This window comes from Ranitomeya imitator, chromosome 4, assembly GCF_032444005.1.
Source record: "Ranitomeya imitator isolate aRanImi1 chromosome 4, aRanImi1.pri, whole genome shotgun sequence".
Classification (NCBI taxonomy): Eukaryota; Metazoa; Chordata; class Amphibia; order Anura; family Dendrobatidae; genus Ranitomeya; species Ranitomeya imitator.
In genome coordinates this window covers 472,821,597-472,847,561 of record NC_091285.1, presented here as the reverse complement: position 1 = coordinate 472,847,561, position 25,965 = coordinate 472,821,597, and the positions used below count along the sequence as shown (strand labels likewise).

The following is a 25,965-nucleotide window of genomic DNA, read 5'->3' as shown; positions in this document are numbered from 1 at the left end:
GACACCTGGCCAGAATTGGCAGAATATGCATTGCAGGAGCTTGCTTGCCCGGCAGCTAGTGTCATATCAGAAAGAGTATTCAGTGCTGCATGTTCAATACTAACAGAAAAAAGGACTCGTCTGGCTACCCAAAATGTAGATGATCTAACCTTCATTAAAATGAACTACAACTGGATTTCGAAATCTTTTGCCCCACCTTGCCCGGCTGACACCTAGCTTTCCTATGTAAAGGTCTTGCCTGTGGACTATTCTGAACGACTTTTCCAATCTCGTAATTTGCAGCACCTGATTGTCCAGCATCCGACATGTTAACACCTCCCTAAATGGCCAAAGTCCCCACACGGGGCCGTGGTATCGCCACTTGGCGCCAGCACCCGTGAGAGTACTGTTTGTCTGAAGAGGTGTGTGTGCCCGCTTTTGGTCGACGGCACTGCCACTAGGTCCCTCATAGTACAATAAAGTGTCTGGCGGTGGTGGTGCGCACCCAACGTCAGACACACCGTTGTAATATGAGGGGCCCTGGGCCTGTACCGCCGGCCATAAGACAGTCCCCCCCCCCAGGTCAAACAGTGCTCTACGACTTGCAAAATTTTCTCTCACAACTCCACCAATGTTTAGTCTATGTGCTGACATCCTTCAATGCCTGGCACTGTCAATACCATTGTATTGACATTTTTCTTATGTTAGGCCTTCGAAGCCTGTCTGCGGTCACTCCTTCCACTAGGCCTCCACTGACCTGTCTACTGCCGCCCGTGTTCCCCTGGAACCAATTTTAAATTGCCTACAGCCAGCCCAATTTATTATGTTAGGGCTTCGAAGCCTGTCTGCGGTCCCTCCTTCCACTAGGCCTCCACTGACCTGTCTACTGCTGCCCGTGTTCCCCTGGAACCAATTTTAAATTGCCTACAGCCAGCCCAATTTATTATGTTAGGGCTTCGGAGCCTGTCTGCGGTCCCTCCTTCCACTAGGCCTCCACTGACCTGTCTACTGCTGCCCGTGTTCCCCTGGAACCAATTTTAAATTGCCTACAGCCAGCCCAATTTATTATGTTAGGGCTTTGAAGCCTGTCTGCGGTCCCTCCTTCCACTAGGCCTCCACTGACCTGTCTACTGCTGCCCGTGTACCCCTTGAACCAACATCAGAAAATATAAAAATAAGTATTTTGCTTATAAAAAAGAAAATACTGGAGAGATATCAAATGCAGACATTTTAACATTAAAAACAAACACATACAACAAAAATCTGGTACAGTACTAAAAATGGCCACCAGCTACAATAACTTTCTCCTGCAAGTAGTTAACTGAAAGTTTTTCTCAATTTAAAACACAGATATGGCATCCACCGAGTGTTGTCCTGTCGCGTCTTCTTTATATTATTGCCAAGAAGATGCACAACAATGAAAATAATAAAATCATTATTTACCAAAAAAATAGAGTAAGTCAAAACCACATTGCAAATGAACATTCATTACAAATAAAGAAGCAGGGCGCGTCCGAGGGTGATTATATACCTAATAAGAATATAATCACCCTCGGACGCGCCCTGCTTCTTTCCGACAGCCTTCCTTCCTAAGAATCAGCCCTTCCGTGGTGTAGAGAGAGGGTTTGTTACACTCCAAGGTGTTCCCCAGGTTGCCTTTCCTGAGCTTCGATCTTCATGCTCTCGTTTAGTAGTTGTCGGAAAGTAGGCTGCATTAGGCCTACAAATTGGGTATGGGGTGGAGAGAGATGGTGTGTTACACTCCAAGGTGTTCCCCAGGTTTCCTTGCCATTGCTTCGGTCTTCCGACTCTCGTTTAGTAGTTGTAGAAAACTACACTGCATTAGGCCTACAAAATGGGTATCGGGTGGAGAGAGATGGTGTGTTACACTCCAAGGTGTTCCCCAGGTTTCCTTGCCATTGCTTCGGTCTTCCGACTCTCGTTTAGTAGTTGTAGAAAACTACACTGCATTAGGCCTACAAAATGGGTATCGGGTGGAGAGAGATGGTGTGTTACACTCCAAGGTGTTCCCCAGGTTTCCTTGCCATTGCTTCGGTCTTCCGACTCTCGTTTAGTAGTTGTAGAAAACTACACTGCATTAGGCCTACAAAATGGGTATCGGGTGGAGAGAGATGGTGTGTTACACTCCAAGGTGTTCCCCAGGTTTCCTTGCCATTGCTTCGGTCTTCCGACTCTCGTTTAGTAGTTGCAGAAAACTACACTGCATTAGGCCTACAAAATGGGTGTCGGGTGGAGAGAGATGGTGTGTTACACTCCAAGGTGTTCCCCAGGTTTCCTTGCCATTGCTTCGGTCTTCCGACTCTCGTTTAGTAGTTGTAGAAAACTACACTGCATTAGGCCTACAAAATGGGTATCGGGTGGAGAGAGATGGTGTGTTACACTCCAAGGTGTTCCCCAGGTTTCCTTGCCATTGCTTCGGTCTTCCGACTCTCGTTTAGTAGTTGTAGAAAACTACACTGCATTAGGCCTACAAAATGGGTATCGGGTGGAGAGAGATGGTGTGTTACACTCCAAGGTGTTCCCCAGGTTTCCTTGCCATTGCTTCAGTCTTCCGACTCTCATTTAGTAGTTCTAGAAAACTACACTGCATTAGGCCTACAAAATGGGTATCGGGTGGAGAGAGATGGTGTGTTACACTCCAAGGTGTTCCCCAGGTTTCATTGCCATTGCTTCGGTCTTCCGACTCTCGTTTAGTAGTTGTAGAAAACTACACTGCATTAGGCCTACAAAATGGGTATCGGGTGGAGAGAGATGGTGTGTTACACTCCAAGGTGTTCCCCAGGTTTCCTTGCCATTGCTTCGGTCTTCCGACTCTCGTTTAGTAGTTGTAGAAAACTACACTGCATTAGGCCTACAAAATGGGTATGGGGTGGAGAGAGATGGTGTGTTCCACTCCAAGGTGTTCTCCAGGTTGCCTTTCCTGAGCTTCTATCTTCAGGCTCTCGTTAAATTGTGGTTAAATGGAACAACTGCATTTGGCGTACTAGTTGGTTTGGGGCCTACTAACAGTGTCTGCCGCTCCTTGCTGTTCTCCTGGTTTCCTGTCCTGAAATTCCGTTTTCAGGCGCTCGTTAAGTAGTTGTTATTGTTAGACTGCATTTGGCCTACTAGTTGGGTTGGGGCCTACTATCGGTGTCTGCCACTCCTTGCTGTTCTCCTCCACTGAACAAAGCTGTGCCGCCTGTTTACTACGGTTGCCAATTTTGAACTGCATTTCGACTACTTACTGATTTGGGCCTACTCTCTGTGTCAGCCTCTCATTCCAGTTGTCCTCCACTGCAATGCCCCCTGGTTATTCCTGTGTTACCAATTTTGAACTGCATTTAGCCAACTTTATTCTTTGGCCCTATATCTGTGTTTCCTCCTCATCCTGCCCATTGCCCAGCCAGTGATAGATGAGTCTGCTGGTACATTGACCCATAACGCAACATTCCCCGTGCATGCTACACAACAACATTGTGACCCTGCTGAAAGTCAGGTTGCTCTTCCCGCATACCATACCACCTTACACGGGGACAAAGAGGAAGGTGCAGATGAAAGTGCAGGTTCCTTCATCAGGTGGGGGGAGGAATACTTTTTGGTGACGTCACTGGCACAGGGCCTCTCATAGTACGCAAAAGTGTTGCTGCCGGTGGGAGGCGCCCCCGCCGTGCAAACACACCGCCATACTTTGAGGGGCCCTGTGCCAGTGCCAATGCCAACGAGTGGGCCCCCCCTTCTTGCTCAGGATCACAGCACTTGCAAAGTTTAAATACTTACCTTACCTTAACTATTATTATAAGGGAAATTAAGATTGACAAGCTTCATTAAGAAGAATGCATGGTTTTGGCATTAAAATGGGCACTTTAGGTGTTTTCCTGGCCCCCACTCACTGCCGACTATGCTGCCCCATTGACTTGCATTGGGTTTCGTGTTTCGGTCGATCCCGACTTTACGTCATAATCGGCCGATTTAACTCGACCCGACTTTTGAGATAGTCGGGTTTCGCGAAACCCGGCTCGACTCTAAAAAGGTCAAGGTCGCTCAACTCTAGTCATCTCCACTAATCCCCTATCATTCACTTCAACACCTGCAACACTGGTGTCTTTACATGCATCATTCAATTGTAAGAGCCATGCTCCGTCGCGGGCTCTGAAATCCATCAATATAATGCTGGGACCTACTGTGAAAAACACAGACAACAATATGAGTATCAAAATTTCCAGCTTCATTTTAGTGACTGACATTAGTCACAACCATCACAATTACCTCCATACAGCAATCAATATAAATCAGGAGGACAAATGGAAGTTCATAAAAAAGTATAAACATAATTTTATTGAAACAAAAATATCACATATAGACACACACAGCCATCACATAATGACAGTGCAAACATAGACACATAAAAGTGTAAGACACCAGAAATAGGTCTACTGCAGGCTAATAGTATGTATATCACCACATAAAAATAATATGGGAATGGTACAGGCAAGAGAAAGTCCCCACAAACAAATCCCAATAATGGAAGGTCATAGAGTGCAACATAAGTATGATGTATGAATAACCGAGGGATCACACCCACAATACATGCCTGAAATCAGACATAATAGAGAGGGTAGAGGGGAAAAGGACTCACCGTACTGCAGATAGACCGCTAATACATGCCCCGACACGCGTTTCGCCTCACGTTCTCAAGGGGTAGTATGCTGTATTAGTGCCTAGCAAGCCTTAAATAGTGCATAAATCAATTAAAAACCAGCTGTCCGATTTCCTAATGAGGTCGTGATGATCCGGCGCATGCGCGCGTCGCCCACCAAGTCCAACCGCCCCCACTCCCGGACACATCCAGCTACGGGAGCCAGGCGGGCACCGACAGGTCCCGCCCGCGCCCGCCGCAGGAAGTCGCCGGAGGAGGGAGGGCGGAGCTACGGCGGAGGCGCGCGCACACGCACCACAGCGAGAGACCAGTGGAGCGAGTAACACCCACTGTGTCAGAAGCAGCCAAACAACACTGCTTACGTCAATATGGAGGCGTAACCCCATGTCACAGAAGTACGATTCATAGCATTGAGCAATCCATGTCCATAATATATCTTCATATGAATCGTGGATAAGTGCACAGGCAGGTTAGAAAACGTCCTCTCATATATATCACAGGTGTGTAGAAAAGTCCCACGGCTCTTGTGAACGGCCACATGTAGATCGATATCCTCATTATATTTTTAAGTAAATGCCATTGGCTGAGTACATATTGCCAGGTCAAAGGAGAATACCAATCATCGGAAGGATAATATTAAAAAGACCTAAATATGAATATAAGACAAAAAAGCATTAAAACAACATAAAAAGCAGGGGAAGAGAACACAGAGAGACATGGAGATGAAAGAAAAAATATATATACATATTTAAACCAAGAACCATTTTATGTCATATAACAATTTATAAATAAGGACCAAAATTAAGGGCTTCATTTAGCCCAGCCGGTTTAACAGTCCCAAGTGTGACTATCCACATGAGTTCCCTTTGTGCCAGCAGTTTTTTGACATTACCACCCCTAATGCCTGTGTGTATAACATCAATGCCTCTGACCCTAAATTCTTTGGGGTCACAATTGTGTACTAGTCGGAAATGCCTAGGAATGGTTTTTAGGGTTGATACATCCTCTACTGTTCTGGCCGCACAGATGTCCCTAACGTGTTCCCGAATTCGTGTCCTCAATTCGCGCGACGTAAGCCCCACATATATGAGGGAACACGCGCATGTAGCATAGTACACTACATTCCTGGTAGCACAGGAGATGTATTCTTTAATATCAAATATTTTATGATCCACAGAACAAAAAGTGGAAATTTGGTACGTATTTGCACATGCCACACAGTGACCACATTTGAAAAAACCCTTTTTAGGCTGTGTATTACCAAAGAAATTAGGGGTCGGAGCTATATAGTGGCTTTTAATAAGCAAATTGCTTAGATTTTTAGAGCGACGAGGGGTCATGAGGGGTCTGTCGGTGAGGAAGGGTCTCAGGGAGGGCTCGGCACTGAGAATAGGCCAATACTTAGTCAAAATGTGACGCATATTGTCCCACTCGTGGTTAAAAACTGAAATGAACCGTATGTTTTCATCCTTTTTGTCTGTTTTTTCCTTTTGTGATACAATAATGAGTCTCGAGATACCGACTTTGCTCTGTTATAGCCGTTTTTAATACATCTTTGGCTGTAACCGCGTTGTTGAAAGCGTCTTTTCAAATCCAGCGCTTGATTTTCAAATTTTTGGTCTGTAGAGCAGATCCGCCTCACCCGTAGAAACTGTCCAACCGGGACGGTCCTAACTGTGGAATGGCTATGTGCAGTAGTGGCATGTATTAATGAATTGACTGATGTCTCCTTACGGAAAACATCCGTCTGGATGGTGGAAGATGAATCCACCTCCAGACTGATGTCCAAAAAGTCAATTTTAACTGCATCATATCTATATGTCAATTTAATATTGAAATTAATGTCATTGATCATAGCCATAAACTCATCCAGCTGCTGCACTGTGCCCCGCCACAAAAATAAAACATCATCAATATAGCGTAACCAGCACAGCACATGGTCGGCGGCCCCTGCCCCCGAAACGCCAAACACCAACCTCTCCCAGAAACCCAGGAAAAGGTTGGCGTACGCGGGGGCACAGGCCGCACCCATGGCCGCGCCACGCTTCTGATGATCAAACTGGTTTTTAAAAGTAAAAAAATTATGTGTGAGGGCAAGGCGCAGCAGTTCCAGGATGAGCTCACACAGTGGGCCGTCCAGGTTGGAGGCCTCCAGGAAGAAGCGGACCGCTCGGATCCCATCCTCGTGACTGATACACGTGTACAATGTCTCTACGTCCGCAGTCACGAGGATAGTTTCCCTGTCCACAAGGAGGCCTTCAACCCTAGCAAGACATCCGTTGTATCCTTCACATGCGAAGGCAGTGTTTCTACAATAGGTTTTAGGTAGAAGTCGATAAATTTACAAATGGTATGCTATTATAGTGTATAACATGAACTGAAAGCATTTCTAGTGGCTCAATATACTGGCTCCAGTGTAAACATTTTTTCCATTACATCTAAGTAGATTGCATTTTTTGCAATCCTTTTACTTAACTATTAGCAATGGTAAAGGAGGCCACTCTTAAAAAGTGTTTACCCATTATTCAATACCAACTGATTTATGGCTCAGACAAAGCTGTTGGAACTGAGTGATCACAATGAGGTAACTGTACAGCATGACACAGTAAATCACTGCAAACTATAAAGTACTGTTGTATTATGGATTATATGCATTTAGGTTGGGTTCTCACCTTCGCTTTCATTTTCTGTTCTATTTTAATGGCAGAAAGCCGTTAATAACAGCAGTCCATATTTGTCACAACGTAGAAACCAAGGGCATCCGATGAATCCATTTCACTTTTCGCTTACCTCTTTACAAATCATTGTAGAAAATTCTACAATTAGAAAGACACTGGTTAAAAATAGCCATCCATCAGGCAAGTGCAAGACACAAACCACCATTGACCATTTAGAATTCTTTAGACAAGGGACAATTTTTGATTCTGGGATTACCCTTTTAACAAATAAGACTCCAAACTGTGGTTTTCCAGGTGTGGAAAAACTAACTTCAAGCACCTTACAGTTCCAGGCTATCTTATCTTGTTGGGAGATTAGAGATGAAGGAATCAATTTGATGTTAATCAAATTTGAGTCAAATTTTATGAAATTTGCAGATCCTTGCAAATTCCCAAATTTTGCAATTTAGCGCAAATTGCCCCAAAATGCCAGCTTTTTTACACAAGGCTGAAAGGTGCTTCCATAGCACAAGACTGACAGTAACACAGTCATCATGACCACACAGGCTTTCCCATAATGGCTTGCAGCTATCACACACATGTCTGAATTTACACACCTGTTTTACCAGTCCAATTAGACCACCGTACATGCCACACCTACACAGCGGTCCACTCTCACATTTTGTTCTTCTTTATGTATACCTACCTTGCAATTCTTACTACATCCTTTTTAGCAAGGGATAAATAATTGAGGTTAAAAATGTTGCATTTCTCATTCTGAATGTAGTGCCCATAGAAGGGAGGGCAGGGATTTCTTCCAGGCACTGGGGTAGTATTACAATGAAGACAGGAAGGAGGCATTTCTTCCAGGCACCACACGCCCTGGAGCCTGGAAGAAATCATTATCATAAAGACAGAATATAACATTTCTCAACAGCAAGACCATTAATATGAGGCATACAGGTAGGACTAGTGTAACATTTCTATTTCTATATGCCCATATTACTAGGTCATATACATCCAGGGGAGGGGCAGATTCCCTTTAAGAGAAATCATTTTTTATCTGTTTGTTAATTGTACAAAACCATGAAAAGTCTGTCTGTGTGTCTGTGATCTGTGTTACTAAAAGGGTTGTTCGTTACTAATGGGTAACAATTTGTTTTTATGATTACATTACTTTGACATTACAAAGTTTGTGCTAAAGGGATTTAAACAAATAGGATACACTCCTAGGAATCCTAAGTGTGTTATACACATTTTTTTCAGGGCAATTAGAGAAACTGAGATTCCCGGCAAATGTATTTACTGCAAATTAAATTTTTAAGAAAAAATTTAATTTCAAAATATTCAATCGTCTCCAACTGGGCGCTATTGTTTTGCAATAGTTTAGGAATGATTTACTGGTTAAAACTTTTTAAAGTTAAAAATTTTAGCTTAAAATCTTCTGCTTCTTACCATGTCAGAATCTTGGAACCAGCAAAAGAAATAGACACCTAAATAGAACTTTTATTATTTATATTTAAAAGCACAAACTCTAGTAAAAAGACACTCTCTAAAAAAACAAATAATAGAAGTGTGATTTGTAAAAAGTAAGGTATCTATGATTGACCAAAAATTACAAATATCATATATGTATATATGGAGGGCTATTGATTCCCTATTATACCCTACTAATTATCCTACCTTACCACATAGTTTGGCAACCTAATGTATGCAATATTGTGCCCCCGCGCAACGTCGGTATCTCTGAATACCCTATTATACACCTAAATTATTTATCAAAATGTAGCACAGACAGTGGAACAGTATTCATGAATCGCATAAATGGGTACATCAAAAATAGAGACATATATATGTCTTCCAATAGTAAAGTTTTATAATAAATCAAATTAAAGTATCCAAACAAATTTATAGATGAGGCGATAAATTTAAAAATTATTCAAAAGAATGCAGGAAGCAATGTCCTTCAATATAAAACAATATACAATATCCAGTATACATTTAAATATGCATTTCTCATAACATAGTCTCTAAGCTCTGAAATAAAGTCCCAAAATTAAGCTGAAAAAAGTAATAAGCTTTTTAGATATGCAGGAATGTATGCACAATTTTTTATGCTTATTCATGTAATCAAAAGACAAAAGACAAATGCCATAATGCTTATCGGCCTGCATGTCCTATAGTCAGTAATGTGCATAAACATACCCATTAATCTGGAAATGCTGAAGCGCTTCCCCTTGCAGTCATCAGGGTTCATCAGGGGCCCTATGGAAGGTGTCAGTTTCTCTCCATATGGCCACAAGGGTGCACATAGTGTGTCTTTTTAAAGATTTTTTATGCTTTTAAATATAAATAATAAAGGTTATTTTTTAGGGCTCTATTTCTCTCTCTGGTTCCAAAGTTTATTGAGGTCCTGCTCTTCTTTTATTAATTTCATTTCCTTTAACATGTCAGAATCAGCTTTCCAGACAAATAGTTAATCTTAAATCAATGTACAAGGTCCAAAATGGTTGTAGATAATGTGTCATAATCTTAACATCAGTCACAAATCGACGAATACAAATGACATAACCTTGACCATTTGTCTCCATTTTCCAATGCAAATAAATTGTAAGTTTGTTCAGAGTTTTCTCTGATAATCTAACCATAGAAACCTTCAAAAAGAACCTGAAGACTCATCTCTTCCGACAAGCCTACAGCCTGCAGTGATCCTCAACCTACTGAACAGCCGCACAGCCAGCTCTTCCCTCTCCTAGTGTATCCTCACCCACCCCCTGCAGACTGTGAGCCCTCGCGGGCAGGGTCCTCCCTCCTTATGTACTCGTGTGCCTTGTTATCTGCTCATGTTTAATGTATTTGTCTATATTTGCCCCGTATTCACATGTAAAGCGCCATGGAATAAATGGCGCTATAAAAATGTATAATAATAATAATAATAATCTACCATTACTTTTAGAACACAAAATGTCTGCCAAGAGCACGAGATATTTGCACATCTTATAAATCATAAAATAAGGTACCGTATATACTCGAGTATGAGCCGAGATTTTCAGCCCAAATTTTTGGGCTGAAAGTGCCCCTCTCGGCTTATACTCGAGTCACGGTAGCGATCTGGTCGGCGGGTGAGGGTGCTGAGGCATACTTACCTAGTCCCAGCGATCCTCGCGCTGTCCCTGCCTTCCTCCCCGTCTTCTGTGCTGCAGCTTCTTCCCCTCTTCAGCGGTCACGTGGGACCGCTCATTTCAGAAATGAATAGGCGGCTCCACCTCCCATAGGGGCGGAGCCGCCTATTCATTTCTCTAATCAGCGGTGCCGGTGACCGCTGACAGGAAGAGGCTGCAGCACAGAAGACGGGGAGGAAGGCAGGGACAGCGCGAGGATCGCTGGGACTAGGTGAGTATGTTATATTTACCTGTCCACGTTCCAGCCGCCGGACGCCGCTCCATCTTCCCGGCGTCTGCGCTCTGACTGTTCAGGTCAGAGGGCGCGATGACGCATATAGTGTGCGCGGCGCCCTCTGCCTGATCAGTCAGAGCGGGGAGACGCCGGAACGAGACGCTGGGAGCTGCCATCAAGAGAGGTGAGTATGTGTTTTTTTTTTTTTATTGCAGCAGCAGCGGCCATGGCACAGATTTATGTGCAGCATCTATGGGGCACAATGAACGCTGCAGAGCAATATATGGGGCATCTGTGCAGCATCTATGGGGCACAATGAACGGTGCAGAGCAATATATGGGGCATCTGTGCAGCATCTATGGGGCACAATGAACACTGCAGAGCACTATATGGGGCATCTGTGCAGCATCTATGGGGCACAATGAACGCTGCAGAGCAATATATGGGGCATCTGTGCAGCATCTATGGGGCACAATGAACGCTGCAGAGCAATATATGGGGCATCTGTGCAGCATCTATGGGGCACAATGAACGCTGCAGAGCAATATATGGGGCATCTGTGCAGCATCTATGGGGCACAATGAATGCTGCAGAGCACTATATGGGGCATCTGTGCAGCATCTATGGGGCACAATGAACGCTGCAGAGCACTATATGGGGCATCTGTGCAGCATCTATGGGGCACAATGAATGCTGCAGAGCACTATATGGGGCATCTGTGCAGCATCTATGGGGCAATATGAACGGTGCAGAGCACTATGGGGCATCTGTGCAGCATCTATGGGGCACAATGAACGCTGCAGAGCACTATATGGGGCATCTGTGCAGCATCTATGGGGCACAATGAACGCTGCAGAGCACTATATGGGGCATCTGTGCAGCATCTATGGGGCAATATGAACGGTGCAGAGCACTGTATGGGGCACAGATATTGGGCAAAAATGAACGGTGCAGAGCATATATGGGGCAATATGAACGGTGCAGAGCACTATATGGCACAGCTATGGGGAAATAATGATCTATTTTTATTTTTGAAATTCACCGGTAAATGCTGCATTTCCACCCTAGGCTTATACTCGAGTATTAGGGGTCGAGTTCCCGCTTCTGCACAGGGGGAATCTCGAGCCACCTCCGCTGCGGTCTCCCATTCTTGTCCAGCCGCAGTGGAGTCTGCTCAGCAAGGACGTCGGTCCCAACGTCTTGCTTATTCTCACTCTGTTCTGAGAGTTACTGCTGCTTCTCCAGTCTCTGCTATTAAAGTCTGTGCTGGTCAGCAGCGAGCGGACTTCTCTGGGACTAAGTCCTTGTCTGCACGTACTGAGCATGCCCAGCGTAAGGTCTCCCGTTGGAGATCGAGGGTCATGTGCTCAGGCTCTGCAGCACATTCCATTGGTCCTCTTGGCAGGTCCTAGAGGGGCAAAAGTGCTGTGGCCACTTCCTGTGCTGCTGCTATATAAACTGCGCATGACCGCACGGCCATGCGCTAGTATTGTCAAACAATTGCTAATGTGTGTATGTTGTGAGTGCAAGTCGTCCTTGGATACCCCTACCCTATGGTATGACTGTTCGCGGAAGGTGTATGGCTGCTACCTAGCGCCCGACTTATCCTACAGCACTAGTCACACATTATAGCGTCCAGTTGCTGTGACCGCCAGTACGGCGCCGTGCACTTCCTCTGTGCTTTCCTTACCCAAGCCTGGGTGGTTAGTGGCGTTCGTCAGTGCGGCACTGCATGCTCTTCTGTTTCATTTCACACCCAGTTGCGGTGTTGCGCCAGCAAGGGTCTAATCGGACTTCAATCCCAGTTGGGGTTGAGTTCGCTGACTACTTGCTCGCGCTTTAGGTGCGGTACAGCGGTCCTGTGCCTTAACAGGATTGCTTCTTTCACGCTGGGTGAGGTTAACCCACGCATGTATACTCTAGTGTACCACCATATAGTCTGCTAATTGCTAGCAGCAGGTTTTCACCTGCACGGTGGACCCCGGATTGCGAACGCATCTATACCATCTGTCTTGGTGCGTTCCGCCAGTCCTAACACTCGAGTCAATAAGTTTTCCCAGTTTTTTGTGGCAAAATTAGGGGGGTCGGCTTATACTCGGGTCGGCTTATACTCGAGTATATACGGTATATAATCAAGAGCAAGACGTTGCCATAAAGAAAAATGCTCTTCCTCTAACATATAGTATTGAACTTTGTGATAAAGTAAGGCAGCAATGAATGCTCGTATTCTAAAACTGTAAAATGTTTTCTTTTTGTATAACAGACAGATTTTGTATATAGCTATAATTTTCAGCTAAGCGTATGTTTGTTGGCATATTCTGTACACCATTCATTTCAAGCCAATTTAGACAGGGTTTTTGTTGATAATTCATTTCTATTTTCTTAACTTGATATTCATGACACCGTGCGTTTTAATTTTAATAATGTCTTCCATTTTCCTTATTGATAGTGCCAGGAATCCCTAGTGGTGCATCACATACTGCCAGTAGAAATCAAGCTGCGAGCATAACAGAAGAAAGAAAGAGAATGTGCCAGCAGGGAATCGTTTCCATTTTCAGATATGAGTGTACTTTCTTTGGAGTCTGTCTAAATATGATAAAAGGTCTTGACTTAACTTGAAATATCTATTACGGCTTCATCAGAGAATACCCCACAGTGCTCCAACTCACAGCCTGTCATTGTTCACTGCAGTATGTTCTCAAGTGCTTGGCTGTTTGTAGAACTTAAAAACCAAATGCCAGCACCTCCCAATGAGCCGCACATTGATTTCTAATTTCCAGGATCTGCAATTTCTAAATGACTATGAGGATATGACAGAAGAGCCCCCAGAGGTTTAACGATAAAATGCTGCATTGAATTTATCTAGCGCTACAACTTTTCTGTGCTTTCCATGCTAAAGGCGTTACTATTAATTATAAGAGCCTGAGTCATGAGCATTGCAGGATAAGCCTATTCTTTATACAGCAATGCTTCTTTTACGGAGAATCCAGAGACTTCAGATTTTGTTGTGAAAAAATCGACATCAGAAAATCGTTTCCATTCATCTGAAAGTGGTTTCCGAATAGGACATCTGCAGAATTAAAGTCTGCAGCAGACATGCAATGTGTGAATTGATTCTTAAATTGCCAATAAAAGCTGCAGTGAAGATAATAACAACAAACATTTGCATTGAACTTTTCTCACAATGTGCCCAAAGCGCATTTGGAGAGTAAATTAGTCAATTTGGCATAACTTCTGATGTTGACATTGGCAATGATATTTGTCTTTAAATATAAAACTGAAGAGGTGCATAATGAATCATGATTTAAATGGGTTCCATATTGATATCTTTTTGATTGATCCAGGTAATAAGTTGAGAGTCTGGGGGTTGTCTAACAAAAGGAGCTGCTTCCAAATGCTGTAAGCTGAGTACTGGGTATGGTCAGGTTATTCCAGCCTGCTTATCTAAGCGGTCAGCATTGAGTATAAAGTTTTAGTAGATCTTACAAATAGCTGGGGCCAAAGTGGTTAATAACTTAAAGGGCACAGTTAAATGGTCATACAGTATAACAAGGTCGAGTGTTATTGGATGTTTTATTGGATCACGCGCACTCATACAAGTCTATGGGTGTGTGTGAGACATCCGACAGCACTTGGATGTCATCCGAATGTAGTCCAACATCTGCAGACACAGAGAATGGTATAGATGAAGAAATTAAGTTTTCTATCTTCTCCACATCTGTGCTGTGAATATCTCATGTGAGGGAATCGGATCATACTAAGATGACACCTGGATCAAACTCTGATAAAGTTTGATCCAAGTGGCATTAACATAATCAGTCAGATTCTCTCACATGAGAGGTTCAATAGCCATGTGACCCCAGCCTTAAGGAATAGGACAAATTTTAAAAGTTATTCCACATTTTACCAGCAGTCAGTGCATTGTGCTGAGGATCAGTGTCATTGAACAATGACGAGGTTGATTGATGATTAAACTATTTGCAGCATTTTAGACTAACTGAAGGTGATGTATTTCTGTGTTTGAAAGGCCCACATGTAGAACATGACAGTAGTTCAAATGGGAGATTATAAGGGCATGTATTGTACCAGTGTTCTACTGGAATTAGATGTTTACATTTGGCAATGATAAAATGAAGACCCAATGATGACTGATATTTGTGTCTTGAGTGACAGTTCCCTGTCAATAACTACACCCAAATTTTTTACCCAGTCTGAGTTTTGAAGGGTTGTGTTTCCCAGTGATGGAGGTGTTAAGGCTGAAGGTTGTCATTTTGCTGTTAGATGCTGTCGTTAGACAAAAAGTGCCTCAGTTTTTGTTATGGTTCAGGTTGCTTTTGTTCATTCTTGTAATTTAGCTTACCTGGATTTTATAGTCAGTTATGTGTCACTGACTCCTGGCCTATTTTGCTAATGGCAGCATATAAATGGCAAACAGCATTGAATATTCATCCGAGCCCCGTGATACTCCATTTGTTGAGGTAACTGGCCTGGAGGATGAGGAGCCAATAGATACTCACTGTGACCTTCAAACTGGGAAGGAACTGAGCTTTTGGAGAACTAGGTCATCAATTTCTTTGAAATTGTTAAAGGGCTTGTTTGGTACTTACAGTACTGTTGAAAAGTATTTCTTTTCCATGAACTTTTCCACATTTTTTTTCTTTTTATACCCACAAAAGTAAGTGCATTTTATTAGGATTTTATGTGACACACCTACACAGCATAGCAAGTGTTTGTAAAACGTAAAGTAAATTATATAGGGATTTCTAATTATTTTAAAAATATAAATCTGAAAATTGAAAAAAGCATTTGTATTCAGTCACTTTTAGTCTGATATACCTAAATAAAATTCTGAGTTGCTAATTGCCTCAACAAGTCATATAATTAATAAATTGTGTCAACCTGTGTGTAATATTTTGTCAGTTTAACTACACCTGTTCTGTGGAGGCATCATAGAATTCTTTTAAGAAAATTAGGGATCACACAGCATCATTAAAATGAGAAAGGTCAGGGGTAAAGTTGTGGAGTAGAGTAAAGCAGGGTTAGGTTATAAAAAATACCCCAAGCTCTGAACATCTTACAGAACACTGTTCAATCCATAATGCAAAAATTGAAGGAATATGACACTACTGCAAACCTGCAAAGATATGGACATCCTCCTAAACTGGCATCCCAAGCAAAGAGAGCACTTAATAGAGAAGCAACCAAGAGGCCTTTGGTCACTCTGAAGGAGCTGGAGAGATCTACAGTTCAGGTGGTGGAGTCTGTCCACAGAACAACTATTAGTTGTATACTCCACAAATCTGATCTTTTTAAAATAAGGCCAGCGAGACATAAGAAGTTCCACTTGCAGTATGAAAAGCCATGTGAGGGACAAAGCTAGCAAGTGGAAGAAGGTGTTCTGGTCAGATGAGACTAAAGTAGACCTTTTTGGGCAAAATGCAAAACTCTACAGTGGGGGAAATAAGTATTTGATCCCTTGCTGATTTTGGAAGTTTGCCCACTGACAAAGACATGAACAATCTATAATTTTAAGGGTAGGTTGATTTTAACATTTAGAGATTGAATAGCAAAAACAATATCCAGAAAATCACATTGTATAAATTATATAAATGCATTTGCATTTTGCAGTGAGAAATAAGTATTTGATCCCTCTTACAAACAAGACTTAATTCTTGGTTGCAAAACCCTTGTTGGCAGGCACAGTAGTCAGACATTCTTTGTAGTTGATGACGAGGTTTGCACACATGTCAGGAGGAATTTTGGTACACTCCTCTTTGCAGATCATCTCTACATGATTAAGATTTTGAGACTGTCGCTTGGCACCTTGAAGCTTCAACTCTCTACATGGTCTTGTTTGGGTCATAAGCAGCATTTCTCCTCCTCCAAACACGGTGAGTTGAGTTACTGCCAGAGACCTCAATTTCTGTATCATCTGACAATAGCACCTTCCACCAATCACTCACAGAATCATCCAGGTGTTCATTGGCAAACTTCAGAGGGGCCTGGCCTGCACTTGTGCCTTCTTGAGCAGGGGGATATCTATCTATTCTACTAGCTATCTACAGTATCTATCTAACTAATCTATATATCTATTCTATATATGTATCTGTTCTTTTTAAATATTTTTATTATTTTTTAGAGTAAAAACCAGGAATTGGGAATAGGGGAGGGAAAATATAACAGTGAAGAATAGGGAGAGGGAATGGAAAGGGATACAATAAAAGAAAACAAAAAAAAAATTGGAGAACCAAAGGTAATACAATAGTTCAACAGTAACAAAACACATAAATACATTTAAATGAGTGCGATATTTTGCAAGGACAAGTAAATTACAATTATTTCTTTTATTTGAAAATCTATTAGGAGGTTAAGGAGTATAGAATTTATCAATCCAAATCTTCCATTTTTTCCAAGAAATTTTTAATACCACTATTATTTATGGCGAATATCCATTCCAAAAAATTGTGTTGGTGAATTTGATCTATAATGTCTTCAAATTTTGGGAGATCTGGCTTATTCCACCAAAGCGCTAACATATATTTGACAACAAGAAATATATAAATGATAATGAATTTAACCTGAGGGTCAACTATTTCCATGTCCAGGAAAAAGAGAGCTATTTGTGGTGTAAGCACAAAATTATCAGTGAGTGAATTAATATAATTAGAAACTTTTGACCATAGAAGTTTTACCTTCGGGCAACTCCATAAAAGATTATATAAATTACCTTGGTGGCCACATTTCCTCCAGCAAGTTGGTGAATAATCCGGAATTATGTGTGCTAATCTAATTGGGGTATAATACCGCCTAGTAATTACCTTAAAGTAGGACTCATGTAAAGCTAACGAAATGCTGGATTTATAAGTGGTCTTAATAGCATTGTCCCAGCTCTTAGCCTGAAATGATTTATTGAGGTCAGATTCCCACCTCTTCAAGTAAACATTTTTGAAACCAACACCATCTTTACTGAAAATTCTATAGATGTTGTTTAGGCTCCATATATTTTTATTTTTAATATTGCACAGTAGTAAAACGAAAATATCTAGGTTAAGAGGTTTGCTACCTAGAGTTTCTGAACACCTTCTTTTAAAATTATATAAGGGATTAATTCAGAAGAGAGAAGATTAAATTTTATTTTTAACTCACTAAAAGTGATGAATTTAATTCCATCATATATATTACCACTCTTTTTAATTCCTGACTTACTCCAGTAGGGTTGAGCGAAACGGGTCGAACATTTTCAAAAGTCGCCGACTTTTGGCTAAGTCGGGGTTTCATGAAACCCGATCCGACCCCTGTGCGGGGTCGGCCATGCGGTACGCGACTTTCGCGCCAAAGTCGCGTTTCAATGACGCGAAAAGCGCCATTTCTCAGCCAATGAAGGTAAACGCAGAGTGTGGGCAGCGTGATGACATAGGTCCTGGTCCCCACCATCTTAGAGAAGGGCATTGCAGTGATTGGCTTGCTGTCTGCGACGTCACAGGGGCTATAAAGAGGCGTTCCCGCCGACCGCCATCTTACTGCTGCTGATCTGAGCTTAGGGAGAGGTTGCTGCCGCTTTGTCAGAAGCAGGGATAGCGTTAGGCAGGGTCCATTAACCACAAAACCGCTTGTGCTGCAGCGATTTGCACTGTCCAACACCACCCTCGGTGTGCAGGGACAGTGGAAGTTTTTTTTTTTTTTTTTTTCCCCTCAGCGCTGTAGCTCATTGGGCTGCCCTAGAAGGCTCCCTGATAGCTGCATTGCTGTGTGTACGCCGCTGTGCAAACCAACTGCTTTTTTCAAAGCACAAATCCTCTTGTTCCTTCCTTTCTGCACAGCTATCTTTTTTGTTTGTCCACACTTTTTATTTCATTTGTGCATCAGTCCACTCCTTATTGCTGCCTGCCATACCTGGCTGAGATTACTGCAGGCAGGGAGATAGTAGCTGCCTGCCATACCTGGCTGAGATTACTGCAGGCAGGGAGATAGTAATTGTAGGACATTCCCTGTTTTTTTTTTTGTTTTTTTTTGGTGGGAGATTAAGATTGGCAATTTGGCATTTCTGCTAGAGTGCCATCCCTGTGTGTGCCATCTCTCTCACATAGTGGGCCATAGAAAGCCTTTTCATTTTTCTGTATTTTTTTTTGTGGGGTGTATAAATTCTCCCTGATAAAAATACAGTGGGAGATTAATATTGGCCTTTGGGCTTGTGTGCCAGTCCTGAGTGTGCCATCTCTCTCACAAATAGTGGGCCATAGAAAGCCTATTTTATTTTTTTTGGGGTTTTATAAATTCTCCCTGAAAAAAAGGGAGATTAATATTGGCCTCTGGGCTTGTGTGCCAGTCCTGAGCGTGCCATCTGTGCCAGCCCTGAGCGTGCCATCTCTCTCACAAATAGTGGGCCATAGAAAGCCTATTTATTTTTTTTTTTGGTTTTATAAATTCTCCCTGAAAAAAAGGGAGATTAATATTGGCCTCTGGGCTTGTGTGCCAGTCCTGAGCGTGCCATCTGTGCCAGCCCTGAGCGTGCCATCTCTCTCACAAATAGTGGGCCATAGAAAGCCTATTTAATTTTTTTTTTTGTTTTATAAATTTTCCCTGAAAAAAGGGAGATTAATATTGGCCTCTGGGCTTGTGTGCCAGTCCTGAGCGTGCCATCTGTGCCAGCCCTGAGCGTGCCATCTCTCTCACAAATAGTGGGCCATAGAAAGCCTATTTAATTTTTTTTTTTGTTTTATAAATTTTCCCTGAAAAAAGGGAGATTAATATTGGCCTCTGGGCTTGTGTGCCAGTTGTGAGCGTGCCATCTGTGCCAGTCCTGAGCGTGCCATCTCTCTCACAAATAGTGGGCCATAGAAAGCCTATTTAAATTTTTTTTTGGTTTTATAAATTCTCCCAGAAAAAAAGGGAGATTAATATTGGCCTCTGGGCTTCTGTGCCAGTCCTGAGCGTGCCATCTGTGCCAGTCCTGAGCGTCCCATCTCTCTCACAAATAGTGGGCCATAGAAAGCCTATTTTATTTTTTTTTTTTGTTTTATAAATTTTCCCTGAAAAAAGGGAGATTAATATTGGCCTCTGGGCTTGTGTGCCAGTTGTGAGCGTGCCATCTGTGCCAGTCCTGAGCGTGCCATCTCTCTCACAAATAGTGGGCCATAGAAAGCCTATTTAAATTTTTTTTTGGTTTTATAAATTCTCCCAGAAAAAAAGGGAGATTAATATTGGCCTCTGGGCTTCTGTGCCAGTCCTGAGCGTCCCATCTCTCTCACAAATAGTGGGCCATAGAAAGCCTATTTTATTTTTTTTGGGGGTTTTATAAATTCTCCCTGAAAAAAAGGGAGATTAATATTGGCCTCTGGGCTTGTGTGCCAGTCCTGAGCGTGCCATCTGTGCCAGCCCTGAGCGTGCCATCTCTCTCACAAATAGTGGGCCATAGAAAGCCTATTTATTTTTTTTTTTTGTTTTATAAATTTTCCCTGAAAAAAGGGAGATTAATATTGGCCTCTGGGCTTGTGTGCCAGTTGTGAGCGTGCCATCTGTGCCAGTCCTGAGCGTGCCATCTCTCTCACAAATAGTGGGCCATAGAAAGCCTATTTAAATTTTGTTTTGGTTTTATAAATTCTACCAGAAAAAAAGGGAGATTAATATTGGCCTCTGGGCTTCTGTGCCAGTCCTGAGCGTGCCATCTGTGCCAGTCCTGAGCGTCCCATCTCTCTCACAAATAGTGGGCCATAGAAAGCCTATTTTTTTTTTTTTTTGGGTTTTAGAAATTCTCCCTGGAAAAAAAAAGGGAGATTAATATTGCCCTTTGGGCTTGTGTGCCAGTACTAAGCGTTCCATCTCTCTCTCTCTCTCTCTCAGTCAGTGGGCCATAGAACGCCTATTTTTGGTTTTATTTGTTTTCTAAATTCTCCCAGAAAAAATCATTTTATTTTATTTGGTTTCTAAATTCTTCCTGATAAAATCATATTTTTTTTATTATTTTTTTTTCTAAAGTCTCCCTGAAAAAAAAAAAAAAAAAACAACCAAAAAAAACAGTGGGAGATTAATATTGGCCTTTCTGCTTGTGTGCCAGTCTTGACTCCTGGGTGTGCCATCTCTCTCTCTCTCTCTCTCTCTCTCTCTCTCTCTCTCTCCAATTGTGGTCCATAGAAAGCCTATATTTTTTTTCCTTGATTTGGGTTCTAAAATCTACCAGAGAAAATAACTACATCAATCATTGGTAGAAAAATATTGGCCTCTGGGTTTGTGTGCCACTCCTGACTCCTGTGTGCGTCATCTCTCAGTCAGTGGGCCATAGAACGCCTATTTTTGTTTTTATTTGTTTTATAAATTCTCCCTGAAAAAATCATTTTATTTTATTTGGTTTCTAAATTCTTCCTGATAAAATCATATTTTTTTTATTATTTTTTTTTCTAAAGTCTCCCTGAAAAAAAAAAAAAAAAAAAAAAAAAAAAAAAAACAGTGGGAGATTAATATTGGCCTTTCTGCTTCTGTGCCAGTCTTGACTCCTGGGTGTGCCATCTCTCTCTCTCTCTCTCTCTCTCTCCAATTGTGGTCCATAGAAAGCCTACATTTTTTTTCCTTGATTTGGGTTCCAAAATCTACCAGAGAAAATAACTCCATCAATCATTGGTAGAAAAATATTGGCCTCTGGGCTTGTGTGCCACTCCTGATTCCTGTGTGCGTCATCTCTCACTCAGTGGCCCATAGAAAGCATATAGTTTGTTACATTTGTTTTCTAAATTCTCCCTGCAAAAATCTTTTTTTTTTTTTTGGGGGGGTTTCTAAAGTGTTCCTGAAAAAAATAAAAATAAAAAAAAAATAATAGTGTGACATTAATATTAACATTTGTGCTTCAGTGACAGTCCTGCGTGTGGGGCATCTCTCTAATTTGCAGCCACCAAAAAAAGAGTGTGTAACATTGGGCCTGATTTTCGCTGTGGTCTCACCAACCTGTAAAGGGGTAGCTAAATCATACTGAAGTTATAGCTCACCGTGTAAGTTGTGTGACTGCAACAAATAACGTTAGTTTGGTTACGTTTTTAAAACAATGAGGAAGTCTAGTGGAAGAGGTCGTGGCCGGGGGCGTTCATTGTCAGCTGGTAATGAGGGTAGTGGTAGTGGTGGAGCATCAGGTGGTCGTGGGGGAAAAAATATTGCACCTAAGTCTGGAGCTGTGGAGCCAGGTTCGTCGTCCGGCTACACAAGGCCTCGAACGCTCCCTTTTCTGGGATTAGGAAAACCGCTTTTAAAGCCGGAGCAGCAAGAGCAAGTTTTGGCTTATCTTGCTGACTCAGCCTCTAGCTCTTTTGCCTCATCTCGTGAAACTGGTAAAAGTAAAAGCAGCGCGTCGTTAGTGGATGTTCACGGTCAGGGACAAGTCACTTCCTTGTCCTCTTCAGCAAAAACAACAACAGAGAAGAATGCAGCAGGCGACACAACGGGTTACTCCATGGAGCTCTTTACACATACCGTCCCTGGCTTAGAAAGTGAAGCAGTTAACAGTCCATGCCCATTACAAATTGAATCTGACATGGAGTGCACTGACGCACAGCCACAGCCAGACTACTATGCTGGTCCTTTGACTCAGACCACAACATTGCCCTCGCAGGGTGCTGATCAAGAATCAGACCCTGATGAGACTATGTTGCCCCATCACGAACGCTATACCACCGAACGACACGGTGACACAGACGAAGTTGCGCAGGAGGTACAAGAAGAGTTATTAGATGACCCAGTTCTTGACCCCGATTGGCAGCCATTGGGGGAACAGGGTGCAGGCGGCAGCAGTTCTGAAGCAGAGGAGGAGGAGGGGCCGCAGCAGGCATCAACATCGCCACAGGTTCCATCTGCCGGGCCCGTATCTTGCCCAAAACGCGTGGCAAAGCCAAAACCTGGTGGAGGACAGCGTGGCCATCCGGTTAAAGCTCAGTCTGCAATGCCTGAAAAGGTATCCGATGCTAGAAAGAGTGCAGTCTGGCATTTTTTTAAACAACATCCAATTGATCAGCGCAAAGTCATCTGTCAAAAATGTTCTACTTCCTTAAGCAGAGGTCAGAATCTGAAAAGTCTCAATACTAGTTGCATGCATAGACATTTAACCACCATGCATTTGAAAGCTTGGACTAACTACCAAACGTCCCTTAAGGTTGTTGCACCCTCGGCCAATGAAGCTAGTCATCAACGCAACATCCCTTCCGGCAGTGTAGGACCACCATTTAGCGCACCACCTGCTGTATCTGTGCAGGTATCTTTGCCAGGCCAAAGCAGTCAGGGTCAGGGAATCACCAGTTTCGTAGTAGGAAACACTGCATCTAGGGCACCGGCGGCAACAATACCATCTCCCACCGTCTCTCAGTCTGCCATGTCCACCGGCACCCCCGCTAGTTCCACGATCTCCAGCTCTCCAGTCCAGCTCACCCTACATGAGACTATGGTTAGAAAAAGGAAATACTTAGCCTCGCATCCGCGTACACAGGGTTTGAACGCCCACATAGCTAGACTAATCTCGTTAGAGATGATGCCCTACCGGTTAGTTGAAAGCGAAGCTTTCAAAGACCTGATGGACTACGCTGTACCACGCTACGAGCTACCCAGTCGACACTTTTTTTCCAGAAAAGCCATCCCAGCCCTCCACCAGCATGTTAAAGAGCGCATCGTCCATGCACTCAGGCAATCTGTGAGCACAAAGGTGCACCTGACAACAGATGCATGGACCAGTAGGCATGGCCAGGGACGTTACGTGTCCATCACGGCACACTGGGTAAATGTGGTGGATTCAGGGTCCACAGGGGACAGCAAGTTTGGGACAGTTCTGCCTAGCCCACGGTCTAGTAAACAGTTGTCTGTAGCCGTTCGCACCCCCTCCTCCTCCTCCTCCTCGTCCTCCTGCAGAAGCAAGAGCTCGTCCACAGACCGCAGTCGCACAAACACTCCATCCGCACCTGCCACTGTTGCACACCAGGTCTCCCATTATGGGGCAGCTACTGGCATACGTCAGCAGGCTGTATTGGCTATGAAGTGTTTGGGCGACAATAGACACACCGCGGAAGTTCTGTCCGAGTTCTTGCAGCAAGAAACGCAGTCGTGGCTGGGCACTGTAGATCTTGAGGCAGGCAAGGTAGTGAGTGATAACGGAAGGAATTTCATGGCTGCCATCTCCCTTTCCCAACTGAAACACATTCCTTGCCTGGCTCACACCTTAAACCTGGTGGTGCAGTGCTTCCTGAAAAGTTATCCGGGGTTATCCGACCTGCTCCTCAAAGTGCGTGGACTTTGCGCACATATCCGCCGTTCGCCTGTACACTCCAGCCGTATGCAGACCTATCAGCGTTCTTTGAACCTTCCCCAGCATCGCCTAATCATAGACGTTGCAACAAGGTGGAACTCAACACTGCACATGCTTCAGAGACTGTGCGAACAGAGGCGGGCTGTTATGTTTTTGTGGGAGGATACACATACACGGGCAGGCAGTAGGATGGCAGACATGGAGTTGTCAGGTGTGCAGTGGTCGAAGATTCAAGACATGTGTCAAGTCCTTCAGTGTTTTGAGGAATGCACACGGCTGGTTAGTGCAGACAACGCCATAATAAGCATGAGCATCCCCCTAATGCGTCTGCTGATGCAAAGTTTGACGCACATAAAGGATCAGGCGTCTGCACCAGAGGAAGAGGAAAGCCTTGATGACAGTCAGCGATTGTCTGGTCAGGGCAGTGTACATGACGAGGTACCGGGCGAAGAGGAGGTGGAGGATGAGGAGGATGATGGGGATGAGTATATTTTTAATGAGGAAGCTTTCCCGGGGGCACGGGAAATTGGTGGCGTGGCAAGGCCGGGTTCTGGTTTTTTGAGGGACACAAGTGACGTAGATTTGCCTGCAACTGCCCCTCAACCAAGCACAACCGCAGATTTGACAACGGGAACTTTGGCCCACATGGCGGATTATGCCTTGCGTATCCTCAAAAGGGACACACGCATTACAAAAATGATGAACGATGACGATTACTGGTTGGCCTGCCTCCTTGATCCTCGCTATAAAGGCAAATTGCAAAATATTATGCCACATGAGAACTTGGAACTAATATTAGCAACAAAACAATCAACTCTTGTTGACCGTTTGCTTCTGGCATTCCCTGCACACAGCGCCCGTGATCGTTCTCACACGAGCTCCAGGGGCCAGCAGACCAGAGGTGTTAGAGGGGCAGAAATCAGAAGTGGCGTTGGCCAGAGGGGTTTTCTGACCAGGTTGTGGAGTGATTTTTCTATGACCGCAGACAGGACAGGTACTGCAGCATCAATTCAAAGTGACAGGAGACAACATTTGTCCAGTATGGTTACAAACTATTTTTCATCCCTTATCGACGTTCTCCCTCAACCGTCATTCCCATTTGATTACTGGGCATCCAAATTAGACACCTGGCCAGAATTGGCAGAATATGCATTGCAGGAGCTTGCTTGCCCGGCAGCTAGTGTCCTATCAGAAAGAGTATTCAGTGCTGCAGGTTCAATACTAACAGAAAAAAGGACTCGTCTGGCTACCCAAAATGTAGATGATCTAACCTTCATTAAAATGAACCACAACTGGATTTCAAAATCTTTTGCCCCACCCTGCCCGGCTGACACCTAGCTTTCCTATGAAAAGGTCTTGCCTGTGGACTATTCTGAATGACTTTTCCAATCTCGTAATTTTCTTCACCTGATTGTCCAGCATACGACATGTTTCCACCTCACGAAATGGCCAAACTCCCCACACGGGGCCGTGCTATCGCCACTTTGCGCTTGGACCCTTGAGAGTGCTGTTTGTCTGAAGAGGTGGGTGTGGCCGCTTTTGGTCGACGGCACTGCCACTGGGTCCCTCATAGTACAATAAAGTGTCTCTGGCGGTGGTGGTGCGCACCCAACGTCAGACACACCGTTGTAATATGAGGGGCCCTGTGCCTGTAACGCCGGCCACAAGACAGTTCCCCCCCCCAGCTCAAACAGTGCTCTACCACTAGCAAAATTATCTCTCACAGCTTCACCAATGTGTAGTCTAGGCGCTGACATCCTTCAATGCCTGGCACTGACAATACCATTGTTTTGACATTTTTGTTATGTTAGGCCTTCGAAGCCTGTCTGCGGTCCCTTCTTTCTACAACTACTACACTGACCAGGCCACTGCTGGCCGTGTTACCCTGGAACCAATTTAAAAGTGCCTACAGTCAGCCCAATTTTGTTATGTTAGGCCTTCGAAGACTGTCTGTCGTCACTCCTTCCACTAGACTTCCACTGACCATACACTGCTGCCCATGT

The 25,965-nt window shown here is 43.6% G+C and overlaps 1 long non-coding RNA gene across 1 annotated transcript; it reads right to left on the bottom strand.

Moving 5' to 3' along the window:
• Window positions 1-7,347: 7,347 nt before the first annotated feature.
• LOC138674210 (uncharacterized) lies at window positions 7,348-9,554 on the bottom strand. The gene is made up of 3 exons (XR_011320531.1): window positions 9,502-9,554; window positions 8,003-8,022; window positions 7,348-7,455 (listed from the first exon to the last, which is right to left on the bottom strand). It is a non-coding gene; the product is annotated as an uncharacterized lncRNA (long non-coding RNA).
• Window positions 9,555-25,965: the final 16,411 nt, after the last annotated feature.